The sequence below is a fragment of the Adelges cooleyi genome, unplaced genomic scaffold (genome assembly GCF_023614345.1).
Source record: "Adelges cooleyi isolate 19-005CV unplaced genomic scaffold, UGA_ACOO_1.1 ACOO_flye_CR_arks_rails_tigmint_CR_PRNA_21, whole genome shotgun sequence".
NCBI lineage: Eukaryota > Metazoa > Arthropoda > Insecta > Hemiptera > Adelgidae > Adelges > Adelges cooleyi.
This window is the reverse complement of record NW_026095871.1, coordinates 1,170,986-1,176,985: the sequence shown is the minus strand read 5'-3', so window position 1 is coordinate 1,176,985 and position 6,000 is coordinate 1,170,986.

Sequence of the window (6,000 nt, the reverse complement as noted above, 5' to 3'; positions counted from 1 at the left end):
GCGTTTTTTTCAAATGTCAGTAAAAGTATTGAGTTGAAGTTAAAAGTAATTGTCGACGGTACCTAAAAATAGCTTCACTACATATGTTCTGTTGTATAACGGTATAAATAAAAACGATCCGATAGCATGCGATATTACTAAAAAATATATTTGCATAAAAAAACAAATAAGCAAGTAAACTTGTGAAATACAAAATCATTTTTTTTACAATATTATATAGTTTGTGTTCCAAGACGGGTTACGCACCATGGCTGTGGTTGGAGTATATACAATTAGTTTATACAATAATAATATAAGTTATGCGAAAATTGTTAATGTATGATAACATTATATGATATGTGAAAGTTTCAAATGAATAACGATATAAATTACAATGACACTGACGATTATCCATACTAGAAACAGCGGCTGAAGTACCATGATAGTCAGTAGTTTCAGCAACAGTGTATAAGAAGTCCATATAAGTAGGAAAGGTGCAATAGCCATGAGTAAGATAACCAGTATTACAATACTAGCAAAGAGCAGCACAATAGCTACTGCACTGACCACAACTGCGTAACGCACCTTTGCGAATAGGCCTTTGCCTATTTCTCCGATGCCAGTCAGAAAGGTCGTTCCAACAACCTGTTAAATACATTTGACTAATACAGCGATAGAGTTAAATTTCAAAAATTAATTTTACACTTACAAGTTCTGGTCGGTGGGGTAGGTATATAACTGTTAAAAACAAAATAATATGTAAATTTCTAAGAGAAGTTTATTACTTGTGTTTCGACCTGCAGGTTTGCCGAATCCAGTTCTCCGCATTCAATAAGAGAAGTTCTGCCAAGGTTTTTGACTTCGGGCAACACCATGCCAAAACCCGGGTAGGATATCATATCTACACTGCCGTGCAAATGGCGGCTGTCCATCGTCAAATTCCAAATGACTTCTTCTTTCTTATATAACTTTTTTAGAGAGGTATTTGATATTTTAATAGATTTCGGAGAAACTTTTAAGCGTAAAATATTTAAATTTCTATGAGAAGTTTATTACTTGTCTTTCGACCTGCAGGTTGAACGAATCCGGTTCTCCGCATTCAATAAAAGAAGTTCTGCCAAGGTTTTTGACTTCGGGCAACACCATGCCAAAACCCGGGTAGGATATCATATCTACACTGCAGTGCAAATGGCGGCTGTCCATCGTCAAATTCCAAATGACTCCTTCTTTCTTATATAACTTTTTTAGAGAGGTATTTTATATTTTAATAGACTTCAGAGAAACTTTTAAGCTCAAAATATTTAAATTTCTATGAGAAGTTTATTACTTGTCTTTCGACCTGCAGGTTGGACGAATCCGGTTTTCCGCATTCAATAAGAGAAGTTCTGTCAAGGCTTTTGACTTCGGGCAGCACCATGCCAAAACCCGGGTAGGAAATTATATCTACACTGCAGTGCAAATGGCGGTTGTCCATCGTCAAATTCCAAATGACTTCTTCTTCCTTATATAACTTTTTTCGAGAGGTATTTTATATTTTAATAGACTTCGGAGAAACTTTTAAGCTCAAAATATTTAAATTTCTAAGAGAAGTTTATTACTTGTCTGTCGACCTGCAGGTTCGACGAATACGGTTTTCCGCATTCAATAAGAGAAGTTCTGCCAAGGTTTTTGACTTCGGGCAACACCATGCCAAAACCCGGGTAGGATATCATATCTACACTGCCGTGCAAATGGCGGCTGTCCATCGTCAAATTCCAAATGACTTCTTCTTTCTAATATAACTTTTTTAGAGAGGTATTTTATATTTTAATAGATTTCGGAGAAACTTTTTAGCGTAAAATATTTAAATTTCTATGAGAAGTTTATTACTTGTCTGTCGACCTGCAGGTTTGCCGAATCCAGTTCTCCGCATTCAATAAGAGAAGTTCTGCCAAGGTTTTTGACTTCGGGCAACACCATGCCAAAACCCGGGTAGGATATCATATCTACACTGCCGTGCAAATGGCGGCTGTCCATCGTCAAATTCCAAATGACTTTATAAAGTGCTGACTGGCGCTTTGTTCCAATGAACACAACGACCATCAACACAAAAACCGTAGAATATAGTTTAAACATATTGTATTAGTTGTAAGAAATCCTTTGTAACAGGAAAAATTAGCAAAACGGTTTGGAGAAGTATGTTGTTTTACGCTGAAATGGTGCGGTGAAACAAATGTAATATTAACATCAATAATTACGATATAAACAAGCCGTTTTAATACACATGTACTTATATTAGTAGTATTTGCCAGCATATAAAAATATATAGAATGTTTTTTTTAAATAACATATGTGTTACTTATTCTTTTTTGAGTGCCGTATTCGTATAGACCAATCTTCTAAGACTAATTTCCAACTCATAAATTCTAAAATTGCGCATAAAATGAAAAAAACGCGTACATTTTATGAAAAAAAATTGTGTTTTATTTTATAAAATATTATTTTACACCAATTCCTTATAACAGCTATATAGGTATATTGTAGGAAAATGTATTTATTATTTTATCGGGTGAGCCCTGCATTAGTTCACTCTCAAAATAACTGTAATTTTTTAGTTTTTATTTTTGAAAACATTTTTTACTACAATATTGAACGTTATTCAAATTTTTTTTTTTTTTTTTTGGGAATTTTCTGGAGTTTTATCGACCTTTAAAACTATATATTAATTTAGTTAACTATATAAGTGTTAAATTAAAATTTTAAATTAAGAATAATTTACTAAAAATACATTGTACAGTATACATTTGATTATACATATTATATTAGAAGAGAATCTTATAACATATACATATATATATATTCATAAGGTTTCTTAGCCTAGTATTGCAGTTAATTTAGATTCAACATTTTCCACGATAGTTTTCCTTCATATATATGTATGGAAACAAGTTTTCTTTCTGGACTGATTTATACAATTGTTTTTTTTTATAACAACTATAAAAATCGATCGACTTTCCGTCTCTCTAATGGTTAAAAAAAACCCTCCCCCTTTTTTTTGGGGGGGGGGCAAGGCTTATGTTATAATCTCAGTAATTATGGTATTTTAAGGACAGCCAATAATACTTTTCGGGATATCGAGAACATTTATAGATTTAAACTGTACTTATATTTTAAGAAGTCTAATTAGTTAATGAATTGTACATTTTGTTTTATCAAGATTATCAGGTAAAATTCCATAAATTTGCTTTGATCATCAAAGCAGACTGTTTACTAGAACAGCCCTTTTTTATTAAAAATTATTTTGTTTGTTTGGGGTTTAAATGCATAACCGAGCTAGAGGTGGATCTTTTGAAACTAGGATTTAAAAAACTAATTGATTTGTCTAATAAGAAACATTCTACAAAAAAAAAAATACTTAAAATAAAGAACTATATTATTCTATTATTTTTTTTAGTAATTCATAGTAGGCCATAACATTTTAGTTTTAATAGACTCAAATCTCGATTCTTTTTAATTAAATTATATGCATTATAATATTCTTTATCTATTATAAATTTGCACATATTTTTCAGTTAAAAAAAATATTATTACCATTGTATGATATTGAAAACAACATGTTATGGTTCGACTCGTAAACAACATTACCGACCAACTGTTCAATTTATTAGTAAAATCATGTTTTTCAAATCGCATCATAACATTTCTCAAATCTAAGGTATTATTGTTTTATAACTAAAATATTATTATATAATGAAATTAATTATGCTATTATGCTATTATGCTATTGTATGCTATTTATATAATTGCAGTATTGTATTTTTCCAAATAAAATCTATAGTAATTATATAATAATATAATCATATTTTATGTATAAAAAAAAATACTTTAGATTTTAGAATAAATCTTACAACACGATTTGAAGAACATGATTTTACACATTTTATATACAATAGTTGGTCGGTATGGTTTACAGATGGAACCATGATTTTAGATAATAGTAGATGACAGCAGATGTTCTTTTAATATTTATTTTCAGACTTTAGTGTTTTACAACACTCAAAAGAGAAAAAAAAGAAACCTTTTTTATTCCTTGATAATAACGCGAAATCAACGAAATGTGATTTTGTAAAACAAATGTTTGTTAAAAAGTACACAAAAAAATTATCATTTTATTAAAAAAGGAATAGATGTCCTATCTTAACATTAAACATATAAAAATATTTTCATTCAATTATTCTAAATTTAATTTTTTTTTAATTTTATTGTTTGCAGATCGAACCATAACAATATGTTGTTTTTTCTATCGTGCAATGGTGAACATATTTTAACTGAAAAAATGGGCAAATTATAAAAAATTTAAAAGAATCAAGATTTGAGTCATCTCACAAAATATAATAAACTTTTGTGGTTTGCTCGTTAAAAGTTTTATTTGAAAACCTATACCCTTACTCTCTTAAAAAATTTAAAAAGAAGGTTAAAATATATTTTAACTATAATTTTACAGCTTACTCAGAATTTTTGAACAAATAATAGACTAATATAGTTCTTTTCAGTATTGTTTTTGTACCACGATTCTCTTTAGACATCTGTTTCTTAGTATGTTATTTTTTCAAAACTCCAACATACTACCATCTACCTATATTATTTACAGAGCACTACGGAGGTATTATAAGAAGACAGAAAATAGTAGGTACTTATTAGTATTCCAGTTACTTCAAGTCAAACGACAGCCATTTTTCATATATTGTCAAAAATGCGTTTTTTGTACATTGTAATGTTACTCGTAGCAATTCTAACAAAGTTTTCAGGTAGTATTTAAATAAATATAATTTTTGAAACTTCGTATAAATATAAACCACCAAAATATAACGAAATTCTTTTCTTTTTCAGCGGTAACTGGGTCTGGGTCGAGACCACGTGAGTTATTTTCATGTTAAAAACTTAAAAAAAGCATACAAAACTTTTCAAAGCGTACTTTGAGAAATTTGAAAGTATATTATATTTGAACCAATAAAGTAATTGTGTTTTAAAAGGTTTTCGACATGCAAATATATATATTGAATCAGTCATTTAAAAAACGACATTACTCACAGATTTTTCTAAATGACTTTTTGTCAAATTTGACAGTTATATACTTAGTTACGTATTCTGTGTGAAAACTTAATTGGTCAGATTCATATTTAATACAAATGTTAAGTACAAGAAATTAGAATCACTGCAAAAACTAGTTATGAGTTTACGATCATTTTTGTGGATAGTGTAAATATTCAATTTTGTGACTTGTGTCGCTTTTGGAATGACCGATTCAATTGTTAGAGTCATATTCCTAACCTTGTTAAGTAGTATTTCTCTTAGCTTCTTTCATTCGCAAACAATAAGCTAGTAGCAATGTTTTATCAGGTAGATATAAAGAACAAACATTTTTGAAATTTGTAATAACAAGATAATTTTTTTTAAGCTGAAATAAATTTTAATACTATTTATAACGTGTACAGTTTACTGTAGTGTATATAGAGTCTTCAAAATTTCATGGCCCAACCTGTCTTTTAATAATATACTGAAATTATGCCAAAAAAAAATTGGCCTACATAAAGCCGTTTTACTTTTCATAAACAAAAATGGTTTTAATATTTTTTTAGTCATAAGCTAAACAAAAAGAGAGGGGGGAATGAGATATTGAAACTCAAACTTTAACCGTTCACATCTGTTGAAAATTTTGACCGGTTGATAACTAGTTTTGTTTCATTAGATACAAGTAAATAAAAAAAAAAATGATTAGAGTTTCAATAACAATCAGTTTTGGAATTTTGTATAAATTCTAACCACTGAAATAAAAAAATTTATAATTTCATTACTCAATACTACCCATTTTTTTTCCAGATGCTGGATTGGAATCATGTGAGTTATTTCTATTGCTTAACATTAAAAATAAGCATACAAATATTTCCAAAGCTTACACTGAGTTATTTGTAGATTTCTGGAATTTTGTACAAATATTAACCACTTAAGTATAACAAATTCCTTTTGTTTTTTAGCGGGAGC